Source organism: Tachysurus fulvidraco, chromosome 19, assembly GCF_022655615.1.
Source record: "Tachysurus fulvidraco isolate hzauxx_2018 chromosome 19, HZAU_PFXX_2.0, whole genome shotgun sequence".
Taxonomy (NCBI): domain Eukaryota; kingdom Metazoa; phylum Chordata; class Actinopteri; order Siluriformes; family Bagridae; genus Tachysurus; species Tachysurus fulvidraco.
Genome location: NC_062536.1, coordinates 18,442,861 through 18,462,149, shown reverse-complemented (window position 1 = coordinate 18,462,149; position 19,289 = coordinate 18,442,861). Strand labels below are relative to the sequence as shown.

Below are 19,289 nucleotides of genomic sequence, written 5' to 3'. Positions count from 1 at the left end.
ACTCTCCGACTGTTTTTTTTTTTCCCCTGCTGCTGTGAGAGAGTGTGTGGATGTGTGTACATCTAAGTGCGCTTTTTTTTATCCTTTCCCTTTCTCTTTTTCTTTGGGTTTTGTCGAAAGTGCATTAGCTTCCAAACAGAGTAATGTGCGTTCGATTGTGAATCGATAGCACTCACCTCCCTGCAAGTAGACATGGAGGGTTGGGAAGGGGAGAGTGTGTTTGTAAACAGTGCCATGGCAACCGTGGCGACTGTGAAACAGGAGCATTACCTTGAGGAAAAACGTCGCCGCTTTCGGGTTCGGGTCGGACCGATGTTGGAACTACTTACGTGCACGTAATAAGAGGGGAAAACATTTTCTTATTGAGAATAGAGACAAAAATATGTGAACAATCTGTGTGTGTGTGTGTGTGTGTGTGTGTGTGTGTGTGTGTGTGTGTGTGTGAGAGAGAGAGAGAGAGAGATGAGAAACAGTGATGTCCAGGTCATCAGTGCGCTCTTTATCTTACTTTCCTTTCCGCTTTTGTCCTAGTCAAGAGAGAAAAAAAGCCAATGAGCTTTTTACGTGTTTGAACTCTAACAATAAGGCCATTGTCATCCTCTAGCGGTCATGTGCAACGAGACGGCGATGTTTAGAGCTGATTAAAACACATGACACTGCATGACATTAGCTGAGTGCTGTGTTCTCTCAGGAAGATCAAAAGAACGTACGAGCGCCTTTGACTATCCTTTATGTTCTTTTAAGCTCTTAAATAAATAAAAAACCGTTTCCTCGGAGCTCTACACAGATCCCTGGGGTTCTGTATGCGCTCGGCCAATTTACACATTCTGTGTAGAACCCTCTGAGAACCAGGAAGCTCTTATGTACTAAACCAGTTCAATCATTTAACGAATGGAGAGGGTGTCATTACTTTTGGAATTGTGTCTCTATGTACAAGATGGTTTGAAATGACGTGTTCGTGAAGGACGCGGCTCTGAAAATAGATTGAATAGTAAAGGGAAAAAAACCTGAAGTCGATAATATCAAAGCTACTGTTATCAATTCTGTAGGAAGTTTTTGTTGAGATGAATTTATACTGTGATCTGGTGAGAAGCATGAAGGAAGGAAGGAAGGAAGGAAGGAAGGAAGGAAGGAGAGAGGGAGGGAGGGAGGAAGGGAGGAGAGAGGGAAGAAGGAAGGAAGGAAGGAAGGAAGGAAGGAAGGAAGGAAGGAAGGAATGAACAAAGGAGAGAAGGAGGGAGGAAGGAAGGAAGGAAAGAAGGAAGGAAGGAAGGAAGGAAGGAAGGAAGGAAGGAAGGAAGGAACAAACGAACAAAGGAGAGAGGAAGAAAGGAAGGAAGAAAGGTAGGAAGGAAGGAGAGAGGGAGGTAGGAAGGAAGAGAGGAGAGAGGGAAGAAGGAAGGAGGAAGGAAGGAAGGAAGGAAGGAAGGAAGGAAGGAAGATTCTACATAGAATCTACTACATCTACTAACTTGGATTTACAGAACCCTGTTATATACAGAACCATTTTTTGGTTCCGTCCGATATTAAAGACTCCTGAAAATAAAACCAGGTTATTTTTCCCAGTGATGCCACAGAATAACCTCAAAAGAACCTTTCAGAAAAACCTTCCTTTTACTCGGTGCCTGAAAAAACATTTTTACAGTCTAAAGAACATTTTCTTTTGTTTTGTTTTGTTTTTGAGTGAAGGAAAAGTTCTATGGAAGTTAAAGGTTCTTTATAGAACCACACGCCCTGACAAGGAACCAGTGAAGAACCTATAGAAGTGTTGTATAAGATGGAGCTACAGACCGAACTGTTGTCCTGCTGCTTGTGTCTCAGCTACGTTTATAAACACCATCTCCATTTAACGACAGTGATGTAGCTGAGGACTGACGTTAGCGAGGTTCTACACCCGGGACATTCCGGTGATAGTGCTTGGGTTCTAGTCATTGTGTTACCTGCCAACTAACTAGTGACGATCTAATGAAGAAATGTCTGCGTCTGGTCACCATACAGTATAAATGACAGGTTCTCCTCGAGATGACATTTTGTATGAGTTTATTACGCGACATCCAGCATACGGAGTCACACAAAAGCACATCCATCATGGCTCCTAAAAGGTGGTATGTGTCTTCCCCTTGGGCCACAATGTGCATTTCTCCAAACTGCACAAACAAGTCATAAAAATACCAGAGGGACACTGAAATCCCCGTCCTCGCCCCCCACCCCACCCCATCGCGGCTCCTGCACTCTCCACTTCTTTGTGACAAAGAATTCCATTCAACGCTGAGTGACTTCTCTTATGACGCATGGACCGACTTAACGCACAATAGCCATTGGGGAAACAAAAGGCAGATTATTAAGTTGGAGGTGGGGGGGAAGTGGGGAGATGACAGGAAAGAGAAGGAGAGAGAAACAGAGCGAGAGAGAGAAGGAGAGATAGAGCCAAAGAGAGAGAGCGAGACAAAAGACAAAACGTGGCAGTTCACCATGGGCAGTCACACATCTGGTGACCATGTGTGGCTAAGATTGAGTGCTAATGATGGTCTTCCTGAACTCCCCACAATTAGCTAGACCCAGGGCAATACCATCTCTCCTCCAAGACCTAAAAAGAGGAGGAGGAGGAGGAAGAAGAGGAGGAGGGACAGGATTTTATGGGCAAAACTACTACATAATGATTCAAAGCAACCGTTGGGGAAAAAAATCACACCTACAAACAAAAGACGGAGCTTCTCTGGCATCTTTAGGGCTCTGAAGCTTACACTCTCAATTCTCTTCTTTCTATCAACACCAATGTGTTATTGTGCGATCCGTGCGTCATAAGATCCACACGTGTGCTTTGTTAGATCTCACTCTTAAAGGCAATTATGGTCCGTATCTTTTAGAAATGCCCATGTCATGTGACACATGAGCTTCTGGGTTCCATCTTTGTAGATCTAGATGTTCTCCCACTATCTCTGTAGGTTTCCTCTGAGGTTCTCTGGGTTTCTGCCATGGTAAAAAAGATGTGAATGAGTGTGTGAGTGGTCACGGAACGAGGTGGTGTTCCATCCGGAGGTTTGTTCTCCAGACTCTAAGCAGGATTAATGCTTACCGAAGAACCGATGAATAAATGAATGAATGATTTCAAGGTGAAAGATAATCGCAATTGATAATAATTCTGACAAAGCGACAAGAATTTTCGCTGTTTTTTTTTCCCTTTCTCTCTTAGCAAAGAATCTTATCTCGGCGGTATGTTATTCAGGCGTGAACAATGGTGCAGAAGGTAGCAGCTGTGGGTTGAAACGTGAGCCCAAATGTTAAGGAAAATTAATTTGTCGAATCGAGCGCGATCGTCCGGGTCCCTTCCCCGGTGCACTCTCTGCGGCCTTGATTCATCGGGGGCTGCTGTACACGGTCAAGGTCTTTTGCGAGGGTTTGGCGCTGGAAGCAATTACCAGAGCTGAGAAGTTGTCGGAGAAGTGTGGGTGGCTTTGTTCGTCGGAGATCGGCTCCGTCGGCGCCGCTATTGATGTGAGGCGCAGATTTCTGAAAGGTGTCAACTGAGCCGACCCCAGGAGGTGCAAACATGGGAAAAGTTTCAGCAAACAATTTGCTTCAGATGGGAAGGTCTCGTCGTACGCTCGGAAACCTGTTGTGTAACCGCGCGTTATATAAAACGAATAGAGGGCTCAGGACAATTTAAAAAAGAAAAAAAAAAGTATCTTTCCATCTGCGAGACGGTACTCTGGCAAGAAGAGATGGAAATAAAGAAAGAAAGGACAACGAGATCAATAAAAAAGGTTCTCTCTTCATCCTCTTTCAGGCCATCTAGTCAGATACCTCCACCATCTTGGTCTGAGAAGATACAAGCAAAAAAAGGGATATGCAGGAAAAATGAAACTGGGAAACTTTGGGGGGGAAAAAAAAAAGAAAAAAAGTTGGTGTAGCTTAAACCTGGGAGTGGAAAAAAAAATTCCCAGATGTAGAAAGGCAGCATTGTGTAAACCCTGTAAGCTCTGACAGTTCCTCAACCTCAGCTACATCACTCCAATTCATCGCTGGTCTGAATGAAAGACTTTTATGTGTTTATCTTAATCACACTAACACGGTTTTTATTGAATTTGTATTTGTACCTGTCTGCATTTTGTTTGTTTTATCTCCTAAGTAATTTAAATCTCCATAACAGTCACCAGGCAGTTAGTAAGAACGGACAAACCAAACAGACCTGGTCTTTGTCCTGTAATATAAACAAATCACTGTATGTATATTCCTCCAATTCTAGTAGGGAATAGTAATTAGCAAGTGGGTGGGGGAAAGAGGTGGGGCCAGGAGACACATCTAATTTGCATAATGATGTATGGCATTTTTGGCAGGTAAAGTACAACAAAAACAACAACAACAAAATAAAACCCCACATTGCATATGATATGTTTATCTGTTCATTTATAGCTTCTACATTTGATCAGTTCTGGTTTATTACATAGGTATTCTATTACATAAACCAGATTTATGGGGGGGAGGTGTGCCCTGCGATGGGTTGGCACTCCGTCCAGGGTGTATCCTGCCTCGATGCCCGATGACGCCTGAGATAGGCACAGGCTCCCCGTGACCCGAGGTAGTTCGGATAAGCGGTAGAAAATGAATGAGATAGTGAGTGAGAGATTTATGGGGAAGTCGTGGCCTAACGGTTAGAGAGTCTGACTCCTAACCCTAAGGTTGTGGGTTCGAGTCTCAGGCAGGCAATACCATGACTGAGGTGCCCTTGAGCAAGGCAATGAACCCCCCAACTGCTACCCGGTCGCCACAGCATAAATGGCTGCCCACTGCTCCGGGTGTGTGTTCACAGTGTGTGTGTGTGTTCACGGTGTGTGTGTGTGTGTGTGTGTGTGTGTGTGTGTGTGTGTGTGTTCACTGCTGTGTGTGCACGTTGGATGGGTTAAATGCAGAGAACGGATTCTGAGTACGGGTCACCGTACTTAGCCCTACGTCACGTCACTTAAATTTTTACTCATTATCTCAAATCATTAAAATTTTTCTTTGAGTTTTTATTTAAAAAAGGGGCGGAGTCTGAGGGTCTTACAATTTGCATAATCATGCATATTGACAGATCTTAGAATTTCTGATTTCAAAAATTGAAGTAAAAAGTAAAAGAAGTGTTCTTTTTTTAAAACAATTTCTCAGGTATACAAAAGTCATTGAAAAATCTTACATTAAACACTGATTTAAAAAAATGGCATTTAAAATATTAGTAAAGTTTATAAATCTCAGCTTTCTTTCATTTACTTTGCAGGAAGTGCATACTGTATATAACGACAGTACCATTGTGTTTAAAGACAAACAAAAAACAACCTTGATACGAGCTAACAGTATATGAAACACACACATACACATGCGTGCGCGCACACACACACACACACACACACACACACACACACACACATACGTATTGTGTTACAGCTGTGTGTGTTTATGTTTGAAGTGAATAAGACTTTGAAAGAGGATCAGAGCACTCAATTTCATGCCACGCTTTCATAAGCTTCTTACCATCCAATATCCAATACAATATAAATGCAGCAGTTATTTAAGTGTGTGTGTGTGTGTGTGTGTGTGTGTGTGTGTGTGTGTGTGTGTGTGTGTGTGTGTGTGTGTGTGTGTGTGTGTGTGTGTTTGTGTGTGTGTTTGTGTGTTTGTGTGTGTGTTTGTATGTGTGTGTGTGTGAGTGTGTGTTTGTTTGTGTGTGTGTGTGTTTGTGTGTGTGTTTGTGTGTTTGTGTGTGTGTGTGTGTGAGTGTGTGTGTGTGTGTGTTCTGTTACTTATTCCAAAACTCAGATCGTTTTATCTCAAACATCTGGCTTATCTCACATTTGAAACATTTTGTCTCACTTCTAATGAGACTTCTCACTCTTCCTGCTCACTATCTCACACATTTGAGATGTTATCTCATACTTATCATTTAATATCTCAATTTTATGGCATCTAAAAACTTGGCACTAATTTCACATTTCAAAGTTACCTCAAACATCTGACTTATCTCACATTGAACACATTGTCTCATACTTTTAATGCAATATCTCAAACTTACATCTTATATCATAATTCAAATGTATTATCTCGAAAGCCTCACCTATCTCATATTTTAACAATTCAATTGTATGTCATGTAAAACTTATTTTATAACCATTTCATATCTCAAACTTATCTCAGGCTTGTGAATTATACTCTAAGGTGTTATCTCATGCTTCTAATTTAACGGCTCAAACTGCAGACCTGTTATCTCAAGTTCGAGACTTATTATACTCCTAATGCAATATCTGAAACTTGTGACTTATTAGCTCAAATATTTGAGATATATTCTGACTTGTTATCCCAGACGTTGGACCTGTTTCAGACCTTTGACTTATCCCACACTTATGATGCATTATCTCAGTCTCATGACTTATCACGAAATTCTAAACTGCGACAAATGTGAGATAGCTTACTAGCAGTTAGCTGGTAGACTTTGAGCTAGCATACTAATATTAGCATCAAACCAAATCATTTTTTTCTTGTTATGCTACGTCAATGCTGGCAAAACTAATATTAACAAAATGCTAGCTTATGGCTAGCTACCTTAGCTAAGGGGAGGCGTGTCCAAATTCATGCATATTTATAGATACTAGCATTTTTAATTAGGCTGGAGATGTGATAAATCTAGAACCTTTTAAGTTTTTTCTAGTCTGAGGATTATATTTTTAGGTACTGTGTGTGTGTGTGTGTGTGTGTGTGTGTGTGTGTGTGTGTGTGTGTGTGTGTGTGTGTGAAACATGCATTTTTGGCAGGGAAACTCATCAGCATCTGCTGATGCTTTGTTTTTCCAGCTCTGAGACAATGATGAAACAGCTGTAGGTATCAGGGAGTATGTGCGTGTGTGTGTGTTTGTCTGTGTGTGTGTGTGTGTGTGTGTGTGTGTGTGTGTTTGTCTGTGTGTGTGTGTGTGTGTGTGTGTGTGTGTGTGTGTGTGTGTGTGTGTGTTGCTCTTTCCTCACACTTTCAGCAGAAACGATAGGTAGAAATAAACCTGTCCCCAGGTTCTGCCTGTGTGTTGTTCAGCGGTGTGTGTTGTTCAGCGGTGTGTGTTGTTCAGCGGTGTGTGTTGTTCAGCAGTGTGTGTTGTTTAGAGGTGTGTGTTGTTCAGAAGTTTATGTGTTGTTCAGCGGTGTGTGTTGTTCAGAGGTTTATGTGTTGTTCAGAGGTGTGTGTGTAATGTTCCGGTGTGTTTTGTTCAGAGGTGTGTGTGTGTGTTGTTCAGTTGTGTGTGTGTCGTTCAGTGCTGTGTGTGTTGTTCAGGTGTGTGTGTCTTTCAGAGCTGTTTGTGTTGTTCAGGTGTGTGTGTGTCTTTCAGAGCTGTTTGTGTTGTTCAGCTGTGTGTGTGTCTTTCAGAGCTGTTTGTGGTGTGCAGAGCTGTGTGTGTGTCTTTCAGAGCTGTTTGTGTTGTTCAGCTGTGTGTGTGTCTTTCAGAGCTGTTTGTGTTGTTCAGGTGTGTGTGTGTCTTTCAGAGCTGTTTGTGTTGTTCAGAGCTGTGTGTGTGTCTTTCAGAGCTGTTTGTGTTGTTCAGCTGTGTGTGTGTCTTTCAGAGCTGTTTGTGTTGTTCAGCTGTGTGTGTGTCTTTCAGAGCTGTTTGTGTTGTTCAGCTGTGTGTGTGTCTTTCAGAGCTGTTTGTGTTGTTCAGAGCTGTGTGTGTGTCTTTCAGAGCTGTTTGTGGTGTGCAGAGGTTTGTGTGTTGTTTAGGTGTGTGTATGTTGTTAAAAGGTGTGTGTGTGTTGTTCAGAGAGGTGTGTTTGTGTGTGTGTGTGTTGTTCAGTAGTGGAGTGGCAGAGTGGCTCTTCAGTAACAGCGTGTTTGACATGCTCCTCACTTCCTCTCCGGTTCTTTCCCATTCACTCCAACACGAGTCAGAACAAAGCAAATTAACCTTGAAGCCTGAACAGCTCTCACTTGCCTCCAATCCAGCATTAGAGCAGTGATTAAGGATGATTGATTGCGGTTTAATTCGGCGGCAAAAATAATTGCGTCCGTTGTTTCATTTTCAATCTTCATTACGACACGAGCACCGGCAGAGGAGACTGACAGCAAAGTCAAGGGGCCTCACAAGAGGAGAAGCGTCCTCTCGCATCACATCACCTCCACCCTGCTGCTGCTGGTGCTGCTGCTGGTGCTGCTGGTGCTGCTGCTGCCGCCCAGGTGCTGACGGCACCGGGACCAGTTTCACACCTCACATTTATCCCAGAATTTCTGTCAAAGTTTTCGGGGAAATTCTACAGCAGGACTTTTCTCGCTGACAGCGGAATACGTCGGGAAATAGAAGGTTGTGCTGCCGTAATGCTGAAGCTGGGACAAGAAAGATGGTTTCTGTTCTCCGTTAACTGGGTGATTGTTTTACTACAGATGAATGAATGACTGATTGATTGATTGATTGATTGATTCATTGTGTGACCGATTGTGTGTTTGATTTGATTGAATTGACTATTTTAAAAACTGATTCATTTATTTACTGTTTATTTACTGACACTGAGCAGCTCATTTATCACTCAATTGAGTGACAGTGGTTTAATTGATTGATTGATTGATTGATTGATTGAGTGAGTGAGTGAGTGAGGGAGTGAGTTAGTTAGTGAGGGAGTGAGTGAGTGAGTGAGTGAGTAAGTGAGTAAGTGAGTGAGTGAGTAAGTGAGTGAGGGAGTGAGTTAGTTAGTGAGTGAGTGAGTGATTGGGTGATTAATTGACTGTGTGAGTAAGTGGGTGAGTGAGTTTGTGAGTGGGTGATTTATTGTGTGAGTGAGTGAGTGAATGAGTGAGTGAATGAGTGAGTGAGTGAGTGAGTGAGTGAGTGAGTGAGTGAGTGAATGAGTGAGTGGGTAAATGAGTGGGTGAGTGAGTGAGTGATTGAGTGGGTGAATGAGTGACTGATTGATTTATTGATTGAGTGAGTGAGTGAGTGAGTGAGTGAGATTGAGGGTGAGTGATTGAGTGAGTGATTGAGTGAGTGAGTGAGTGAGTGAACGAGTGGGTGATTTATTGTGTGAGTGAGTGATTGAGTCAGAGGGTGAGTAATTGAGTGAGTGATTGAGTCAGAGGGTGAGTAATTGAGTGAGTGAGTGAGTGAGTGAGTAAGTGAGTGATTGAGTGAGTGAGTGAGTGAGTGATTGATTGAGTGAGTGAGTGAGTTAGTGAGTGAGTGAGTGAGTGATTGAGGGAGTGAGAGAGTGATTGAGAGAGTGAGTGAGTGAGTGAGTGATTGAGCGAGTGAGTGAGTGAGTGAGTGATTGAGCGAGTGAGTGAGTGAGTGAGTGAGTGCGTAAGTGAGTGAGTAAGTGAGTGAGTAAGTGAGTGAGTAAGCGAGTGAGTGAGTCATTGAGCGAGTGAGCGAGTGAGTGATTGAGCGAGTGACTGAGTGAGTGAGTGAGTGATTGAGCGAGTGAGTGATTGAGCGAGTGAGTGAGTGAGTGAGTGATTGAGTGAGCGAGTGAGTGAGTGATTGAGCGAGTGAGTGAGTGAGTGAATGATTGAATGAGTGAGTGAGTGAGTGAGTGAGTGAGTGATTAAGTGAGTGAGTGAGTGAGTAAGTGAGTGATTGAGTGAGTGAGTGAGTGAGTGAGTTAGTGAGTGAAAGAGTGAGTGAGTGAGTAAGTGATTGAGTGAGTAAGTGATATGAGTGAATGAATGAGTGAGTGAGTGAGAGAGTGACACACACTGTCACATCAAAACAAGGCCCACAAGCCAACACCTTGTCCTGCTATTACGAAGCTTCTTGATTGATTCATGTATTGATTCATTGATTCATTGCTCACTAACTGATTCAGTGACTCCATGTCTATGTCTATAAGAGATATGTGTTTGTCCTGACTGTTGAAAAGCTATTCAGTGATGGTGTGTGCTACGTGTTTGAATGGCCGGATTTTTCTAAAAGTCACTAATGAAAAAGTTTAGCGCTGCCGAGTGACACGGCTGACTCCTCGTCTTATCCGGAGGCCCTCGAGTCGAGGCGAGAGAGAGGAAGGGTTCAAGTCAGGCTCGTCTAATCGAGTTCACAATCCCTGTTTTCTCCTCTTCAGAACAATGGAGGTCAGCGAAGGGACCCCGGATCTGTCAGTAGCGCCTGGCGGATTGAGTGAGAAAAGCAGTCTGGCGTGGTGAAGAGGTGACTTAAGGCAATTATGTCTTTCTCCTTGACTGAGTGCTAGTGCAAAAAAAGTGCTAGTGAAGTGTGTGAAGCACAAAGTGTGACAAAAAAAGGAAAAGTCGATGGTGCAGGCGGCTCCGAGTGACCCACTGAAACCGCTTTATACAAAGAGCAGGAGCGAGAGATCACAGAGGAAAAGTTTCGTTTATATCAATTTAGTTCTGATTTTTTTTTTTTTAACTTTATTTCTAGGCTTTGATGTAAACACAGGAAAAAAAAGAAGCAAAAAAAATATGAGGTATAATTTGGACCGGTAATGATGCTAAAATTAATAAAAATTAATTAATAAAATACTGAAATAAAATCAGTGAAAATATTTAAATAAATAAGTCAATAAACAAAAGGTTCCTCATTTTAATAATTTCCCTAATATTAAAATAAAAAAAATGTATTATTTTATACCTATAATTTTAATAAGGGTGCCAATAATTATGAGCATCCCTGTATATACGTATATATATATATATTCCCCTGGGGTTAGATCTATAGGTCACGTCCTACCAGAAAATATATGTAAGTGGCCTGTTAATGAATTTGATGAGACTTAAAGCAAAGAGTTACGGCAGTGCAAAAGTTTACACGCCCCAATCCTCAGTGAGTCAGTGTACTACACACTGAAGTGTGTGATGAAAGAGCCATTTTGTTAACGCAGCTGTCTTAACGGCTATCGTCTCACACACACACACACACACACACACACACACACACACACACACACACACACACACACACACACACACACACACACACAGAGGATCCAGTCTGGAGGGTGAAAATGAAATGAAAAGGAGGAAAAGAGAGAGAGTAACGAATGAATGCCGCTCCTGTTTCTTTAGCGTCGTCTCAAACTTGGGCACGAATAAACAGGAAATGCAGCTGCAACCCGCAACACCCGCTCGCCTCCGTCCAGAAACACGGCGCATTCCTCTGGTCCTCGAGTCTCTACCTCACTCATCACCGGGACAGACCACAGGCGGAGAGAAAAGGAGCAGAAAAGAGATTCTCCGAAACATCTCTAGGCGTAGACGACCTCGCCCTTTCCTGCCTGCCCGCTCGACGCCTTTGTACTCACACGCTTGATAGTTAAGATTCTGGACATGCAATCAGGCTATTTTACTGTTTTACTAATCCTCTCTTTCTTTAAAGCGCACAGAGCAGAATGGCGGCTTTGTGGCAGGCGACGTTCGGGTAAAAAGGGACTCTACAGTACCAAATTGAGGTCAAGCTCAGACAATGGCTGCCCTTCAGCATTTATTCATGCACAACCCCACAACTCTATCAAACGTCTCTCACTCTCTCTCTCTCTCTCTCTCTCTCTCTCTCTCTCTCTCTCTCTCTCTCTCTCTCCCTCCTCTCCCTCCCTCTCTCTCTCACTTTCTTTTTTCTCTCCATCACCCGGTGCAACAATGAGAGCGTCCTCCCGAGCGGACCACCGGCTTCTGTGTTACAGTCTCACACACACACACACACAACACACACACACCTCTCTCTCTCTCTCTCTCTCTCTCTCTCTCTCTCTCTCTCTCTCTCTTTTCTCCAGGACCTCCCCCCCCCCCCTGTCAAACCCAGTGAAAGCTCTGCTAAAGAGACACATTTACTCAGACCACAGATTTTCAAAGACTAAACAGCAGCACAGCTTTTTTTTTTTCCTGACACAAACATATCGTCCCGAATCGGCCCACATCTCAGGGACCGATTTCATATACACATCAACACCGGTGTGGTTTCGTCTGATACCGAATATCCACTACTGATGTTTTGAGATTGATTGTGAGAATGACCTCCGACGTGCAGAGCGGTAGAATGAAACGGTGTGTGATGTTTTTATACTTAACAACCCTGAACTTCTCGCCTCAAAGAGAAGCTTAGAAGAGAAAAACGGATGTAAACACGACCTCATGATATCTACATCCTCATTATCCTCAAAATTCATTCATTTATTTGTTTGTTTATTTGTTTGTTTGTTTGTTTGTTTGTTCGTTCATGTATTATTATTATTATTATTATTATTATTATTATTATTATTATTATTTAACAATTACAAACTGACTTGCAGCCGATTTTATATAATTTTTTATCATAATTATAACCTTGATTTGTTTGTTCCGGAAAAATTGAAATGATAAAAATGTGTTGTAAAAATTATTGTAAAAAAATGTGTTGTATAATTCTGTCTTATTAGTGTGTTTCTAAAGTAAACAAACACAGAAAACAAACAAACAAACAAAAAAACATGTCGCCATGGTAACAACTTCACTATTCACTTTAGAATACTTGAATGAAAAATGAATCGGTTTACATTTTTATATGGAATTAAATATACAGTAGGGTTAAAATTTCAGTGCTAGTGATTTGACCAATGAGGGGAAAAAAAGCACAAAGCAAAACAAATCCTCAAAAAAAATAAAATAAAATAAAAACGAAATCAATCCGAAAACAATCCCTGCCTCTCTGTTCAAGCTGTGGATGCTAAATTATAGCATATATAAGGAAAGGTTTAAGAATGAATCTGATTGGTCAGAAGGACGTTGATTCATTTTCCACAACTGTGAGAATTACGAAGCGTCGTCGGGACTGACTTCCCTTCAGGACGTGTGGAAACTCTGCATCATCATCATCATCATCATCATCATCATCATCATCATCATCATCACCACCTCATTTCCTTCTGATTTTTCCTTTTTTTAAATAATAAAAAAATAAATTCTTCCACTCTGTGGCTTTAAACAAATGTAAATTATACGTAGTAGAGTGCAGAGTCCCGCTGTGCTCGCTTAATTGAAATAAATTATACTTTTACATGGTCATTCAGTCACTTTGATGCATCTGCAGCACCTTTAATTCCAAAATTGAACCAAAATCATTAACACACACACACACACACACACACACACACACACACACACACACACACACACACACACACACACACACACACACACACTTCATTTCATTCCCACCTCCCATCAAACCTCTTTTTATGCAAATTAGCCCCTGGTTAACCCCAATCAGAGGGGTCCCAGCTCCCACCCCACAGAATACCCAGATACAGACACAATCCCACCACCTCACTAATCTCTGGGGTAATTATAGAGCACTGCATTGTTCTGTGCACAAACCCAGGGCGACCTCTAAGACGACCTCGGAGACGACCTCGGAGACTCCGGCTAATCACCTGTGCTAAACCTTGTCGCTAAAATCTCGATTAACGTCGAGATACGGCGAACAACAGAGCCGTGTCTCACCTCGCTCACTTCCTGTATTTACTCTGAACATCGTGGGGAGAAAAATAAATAGAATTAATGTTACAGTTTATAGAATTAAAGGTATGATGGGCAGATGCTAAGGTAAAGTGGCTCAGATAAAAGGCCCATTGAGTAGAATTAAAAAACACACATTGGGGAAAATTAAAGGTGCAGTGAGTAAACTTAAATGTACAACGAGTGAAATTAAAGGCATTGTGAATAGAATTAAAGTGGCTGCATAGGCTGCATAAATAAGGCACAAAATGAAAGGGGCAGAGTAGAATAAGTAGAATTAAAGGCATAGTGAGTAAAATTAAATGAATAGTCAGCAGAATTAAATGGAGAGTTTGTAGAATTAAAGGTACTGTGAGTAGAATTAAAGGCACAACGAGTAGAATTAAGTGTACAGTTGGCGGAATAAAAAAACAACAACAACCAGTATGTAGAATTAAAAGTGTTGTGAGTAGAATTAAGTGTTCAATAGGCAGAATTAAAGACAGTGAGAGTAGAATTAAAGTTACAATGCATAGAAATACATTTACAGTGAGCAGACTTAAAGGTACAGTGAGCCAAATTAAATGAATAGTGGGTAGAATTAAAGGCACAGTGAGTAGAATTAAAGGCACAATGAGTAGAATTAAAGGCACAGTAAGTAGAATTAAAGGCACAGTGAGTAGAATTAAATGTACAGTTGTATAGTAATAGTAGCTTACTCATTGACCACAACTCTCATTAAGACCAAATTACCTTTAATTCTATTCATTTTACCGTAATTCTACTCACATTACCTTTATTTCCACATCAAGTACCTTTAATTCTACCAAATACACGACCAATTCTACCTACTGTACCTTCAGTTCTACTCAATCTCCCATTAGTTCTATCCACTATACTTTTAATCCTCCCTATTGCACTTTTAATTTTACACACTGCCCCTTTAATTCTACCTGTAATTCTACCTGGAGCACGAGGCAGGGTATTTCCATGCAGCTGGACATACTGTATATCTATACTCTGTGCACTGTTTACGCTGCTAGCATTAAAAATGGACACCAGGCAACACACAAACTCCTCCGAGCCTCAAGTGTGTGTCGGGACAAGAGGGAAATAAATGTTTCATCCGTGCCGTCCTCAGAGGACAAGTGAGTGTTGAGCGAGGGACAGAACGGCATGAGCCGCTATCTTTAAGTGAAAGACAATGGACTCGTCCGCTAATGTCCTGTGACAGCGGACCATAAAAAGAGCTGAGAAAAGCCTGAGCTGGCATCTGAGAGGAGGACACGGTGCACATGGTACACAGTGGCACCTGCATTTCATCACACTAACTTTCACACACTCACACACACACACACACACACACACACACACACACACACACACACACACACACACACACACACACACACACCAGGTCATCTATAATTCACCCCGGTGGCCTGTAGGACGTCTCTCCCCTGGGGGTCGCTAACCGCAGGGATGAGAGGATTAAAATTTTAAAAGCACATGACAAAATGGAACAGGATAAATAAATAAACTAAAATGGCTTCTGGATGCACAGTCAGCATGTACTCGCACACACACACACACACACACACACACACACACACACACACACACACACACACACACACACACACACACACACACCTTATCTCTCGACCGTTCTATAGAAAAAAAAACCCTGACAAGCCTCGTAAGGTTCGCACGACCTTGATAAAACATCTTCACTAAAGTTTACACAACGTTATTAGGACGTTAGGGAAACAACATCCAGAGTAACACAGTTTATTGTTTCCATAAACATTTATTAAAGAATTAAATATGTGTGTATTCTGACTGATACGAAACCTGTAACTATAGCAACAGATTACTTTAAGTGGACAGGTTAGCTTGCATTATTATTATTATTATTATTATTATTATAATTTTATTATTATTGTTGTTGTTGTTGTTGTTGTTGTTATTATTATTATTATTATTATTATTGGTATTATTATTATTATTATTATTATTATTATTATTATTATTGTTGTTGTTATTATTATTAGTAGTATTAATATTATTGGTATTATTATTATAAATTATTTTATTATTACTATTACTATTATTATTATTATTATTATTATTATTATTATTATTATTATTATTATTTTATTAATATAAGTATTAGTATTACATAACTACCCTCAGACTGCAACAGGCACAAGGCTGTGCATTTCCTTATTAAGACCCCGTGTCAGATTTTCCCGCTTCCCCGTCGACCTGCAATCTGATTGGTCAGCGATATTGGCGTCCGTTCTCCGTGAGGATCTTAAACATGAACAGAAGTTTATTTCATTGACCGGTGAAGGTTGAGGATGTAACTGAGATTCGCTGAGTAGGATCGGGAAACAGATTCGGTGGAACGTTCGTGCAACGTTGCCAAAGCATCATGTGCATTAATGGAGCTTCAGGATATTACCAGAAAGTTACGTACACAATCGGGGTGAGTGTTTATGACACGGTGCATTATTAAGACTTTCGTTTCAAATCTGTGATTGAATACAGTATCAGATGTCAGATGACCTTGAACTGATGACATCAGACTGGGCTACAGAACAGAACCGTGGTGCTGTGGAGAACTTTCCCATGATGCTCCTGTCTTGGCTCTAGATTCAGTACAAGGCTGCAGGAGGCCACTCGCTGCTCTGGAACGGCAGCTCGGTAAAAATATCAAACTGAAGCTGTTAACTCCACAGAAAAGTAAAAATAAAGAGTGTGTGTGTGTGTGTGTGTGTGTGTGTGTGTGTGTGAGAGAGAGAGAGAGAGAGAGAGAGAGAGAGAGAGAGAGAGAGAGAGAAGGGAAGAGAGAGACACAGAGAGAGCGAGAGAGAAAGAGAGAGAGAGAGAGACACAGAGAGAGCAAGAGAGAGAGCGAGAGAGAGAGCGCGAGAGAGAGAGAGCAAGAGAGAGAGAGAGAGAGAGCGAGAGAGAGAGCGCGAGAGAGAGAGAGCAAGAGAGACAGTGAAGGCAATAGAGAGAGATCAAAAGAGATGGAGAGAGAGAGAGACACACACACAGTTTCTCTGTGTCTGTCTCTATTCTTTGCTCCTCAAGCATGTGTGTGTGTGTGTGTGTGTGTGTGTGTGTGTGTCCATGTGCGAGCGTGCATCTATAATTACGCGTGTCCTCGCTATCTGCACCTCTCTCCTTCAGCTCATTGGCAGACTGGCTGAGCTCAAACTGTTCAGCTGCGCCCGTTCCAAACCCAATAATTACAGCTTGTCAGAAAGAATTAATTTTCTCATTTCTCACAAAGATGTGTAAAAATTACCATGTTATTATACACCGGCACTCTCCGGAGGCACGCACCAAATTTAATTTAGAATTCTTCCTGCACATTAAATTAAATCCATAAATAAGAGTTTAGGCATCAGCGGGGAAGCATATGTTCGTTAGGCCGAACAGGCTGCCTGGCCTCGCGCTAATGTCTATTGTAATGTTTTAATAGCTCACGCCATCTAAGCACCAATAAATTCCCCTGATCATGAGGGCCTGAGACTGGCTCTGTGCTCCTGTTGCTGGGAAAACACACACAGACTCTTCTTTCTCCTCTCTTGAACACATCGCATCACTTCATTCTCTTTTATTTTATATATATATATATATATATTAGTACTGGGCAACAATTAAATATTTTAATCGCGATTAATCGCATGATTTTTTTTCTGTGATTGATCGCGATTAATCGCATTGTGCGCAAAATTCAACAATGAAATCAAAAGTAGTGTATTGCGTAATTTTATTCTTTCAAAGTACTGCTGTATGAACAAAAGTGCAATAACATTTGGTTTGTCAAAACTTTAAACAAATAAAGTGCTTTTTTACAGCAGTTAGAAGTTAGTAGCAGTTAACACTTATGTAAATCTTAACTTAAACATTAATGTAATCAAAATAAATATAACAGTAACGTATATATAAAACATTAAAACATTAATGTTTTAATAAATAAATCATTAACGTTTTGTTTAGTGTGTAAAAAATATATATATATATATGTGTGTGTGTGTGTGTCCAGAACCTCGATCATAACGTTATAACCGGCCCCTTCCGGGCAATTTAAGTGATACTTCAGACTCGAAGTACTCCGATGATACGACAATTTAGCTTTGCAGTGCTTACAAATAGCTTTAGTTCTATCAACTCCACCATGTGGAAGAGGATTTTTAAAATAAAAATGTCTATTTAAGATTTCAGTACCTTTTTCCATTTTTCTGTCCGCACCAGATATTTTCTGTTTCGCGCTGTAGCTCTCTTAGGCACACAACAAATGCTTTCATTGGTTGAGACGCGTGATGACGCTCATCCCAAGCAGCCGGTAGCCTACTGATAAACATCCCACCCCTCCTGTGACCCAGTCTATCTATGTGTATTCAAACGCAGTGAGCAACGGACTTTCAAAATAAAAAGTATGTTAACACGCGATGAACTAATTGTCGGCGTTAATTAATTAATGCGTTAACGTGATAAAAACGCGTTAACTTGTCCAGCCCTAATATATATATATAATTTTTTTTGTAATGAAACATTATCCCATGTGTTCCACAAGCGAACAGAGAACGTTATCAGAACTTTCCGGAACACCGATTGAACAGGTTCTTAAGCTGGACTCGAGCATACGTTATTCAAAGAACGTTCCTGAAACGTTCGAGTTAACATTGTAGAGACGTTTAGGAACAAACAGGAGGAGAAGCCAAAATCTGGACAGAGAGAATATTTTAGCTTTGCAGTCGTTCAGCAGACGTTAAAATCACAAATGGCGAGGCGTGAAATGTCCTCTGACCTGAAGGTGTAACAACGCGCTGACGCTGGAGACTTCCTCCGTAAGCAAATGAAATTAAACACCTCCTTAATTTACGTTAAAACGTTTTACATCTGCGGGTGACTTCTCTGTGGTGTCATTTTTTAGGAGTTGTCGTTTTAAAGCGTTCTGACCCCGTCGAGATTTCTAGGTTTTCTTACCGATCAGATTCAAGCAGTTGCTTTTAACACACAACAACACACAACCTCTGAGGTTGTTTGTTACCGATGCTGATCGCTCATAATCTGTGTCAATGTTCATCTACGGTAAGTCGCAACGCTAACAGTAACAACGCTAATGAACTGTTTACTATCCAGGCTGGAAAAGTTCTATCAGTTACAGTTTCTGTAGCTCATCGTAAGGAGAGGTTGTGGTGTCAGCGCCTCGCAGCTCAGGAACCCTTTATTTCGCTGAAACTTTTCTGTGGTTGAAGAGGAATAAAAATTCGCTCTGGATGTGTGATGGAAGGAAACTAATCACCTTCAGCGTGACCTGAGTAACGTTCTAATAACTTTCTGATGAAGGAAGATAAAATGAGAACTGATAACGTTTTGATGAACAGAGCAAAAATTATGGACGTTCCGATGAACAGAGCTGAACGTTCCGATAACGTTCTGATGAACAGAGCTGAACGTTCCGATAACGTTCTGATGAACAGAGCTGAACGTTCCGATAACGCTCTGATGAACAGAGCTGAACGTTCCGATAACGTTCTGATGAACAGAGCTGAACGTTCCGATAACGTTCTGATGAACAGAGCTGAACGTTCCGATAACGTTCTGATGAACAGAGCTGAACGTTCTGATAACGTTCTGATGTACAGAGCTGAACGTTCCGATAATGTTCTTCGATTGGCTGGTGAACTCCTGTGAACTTTTTTTTTTTATTGTTGATCATGTTTACAAAAAAAAAACTTCTATAGACAAAGAATTTATTTATTTATTTATTTATTTATTTATTTATTTATTTATTTATTTATTTATTTATGTTTTCTACCAATAGAATCACATCATTGATTTTA

At 41.1% G+C, this 19,289-nt stretch overlaps 1 protein-coding gene across 2 annotated transcripts in view; it reads right to left on the bottom strand.

The window, feature by feature from the left end:
• sox5 (SRY-box transcription factor 5) overlaps nucleotides 1-19,289 on the bottom strand; it is a 226,343-nt gene that overhangs the window by 139,339 nt on the left and 67,715 nt on the right. The gene's annotated exons all lie outside the window — the stretch shown is intronic.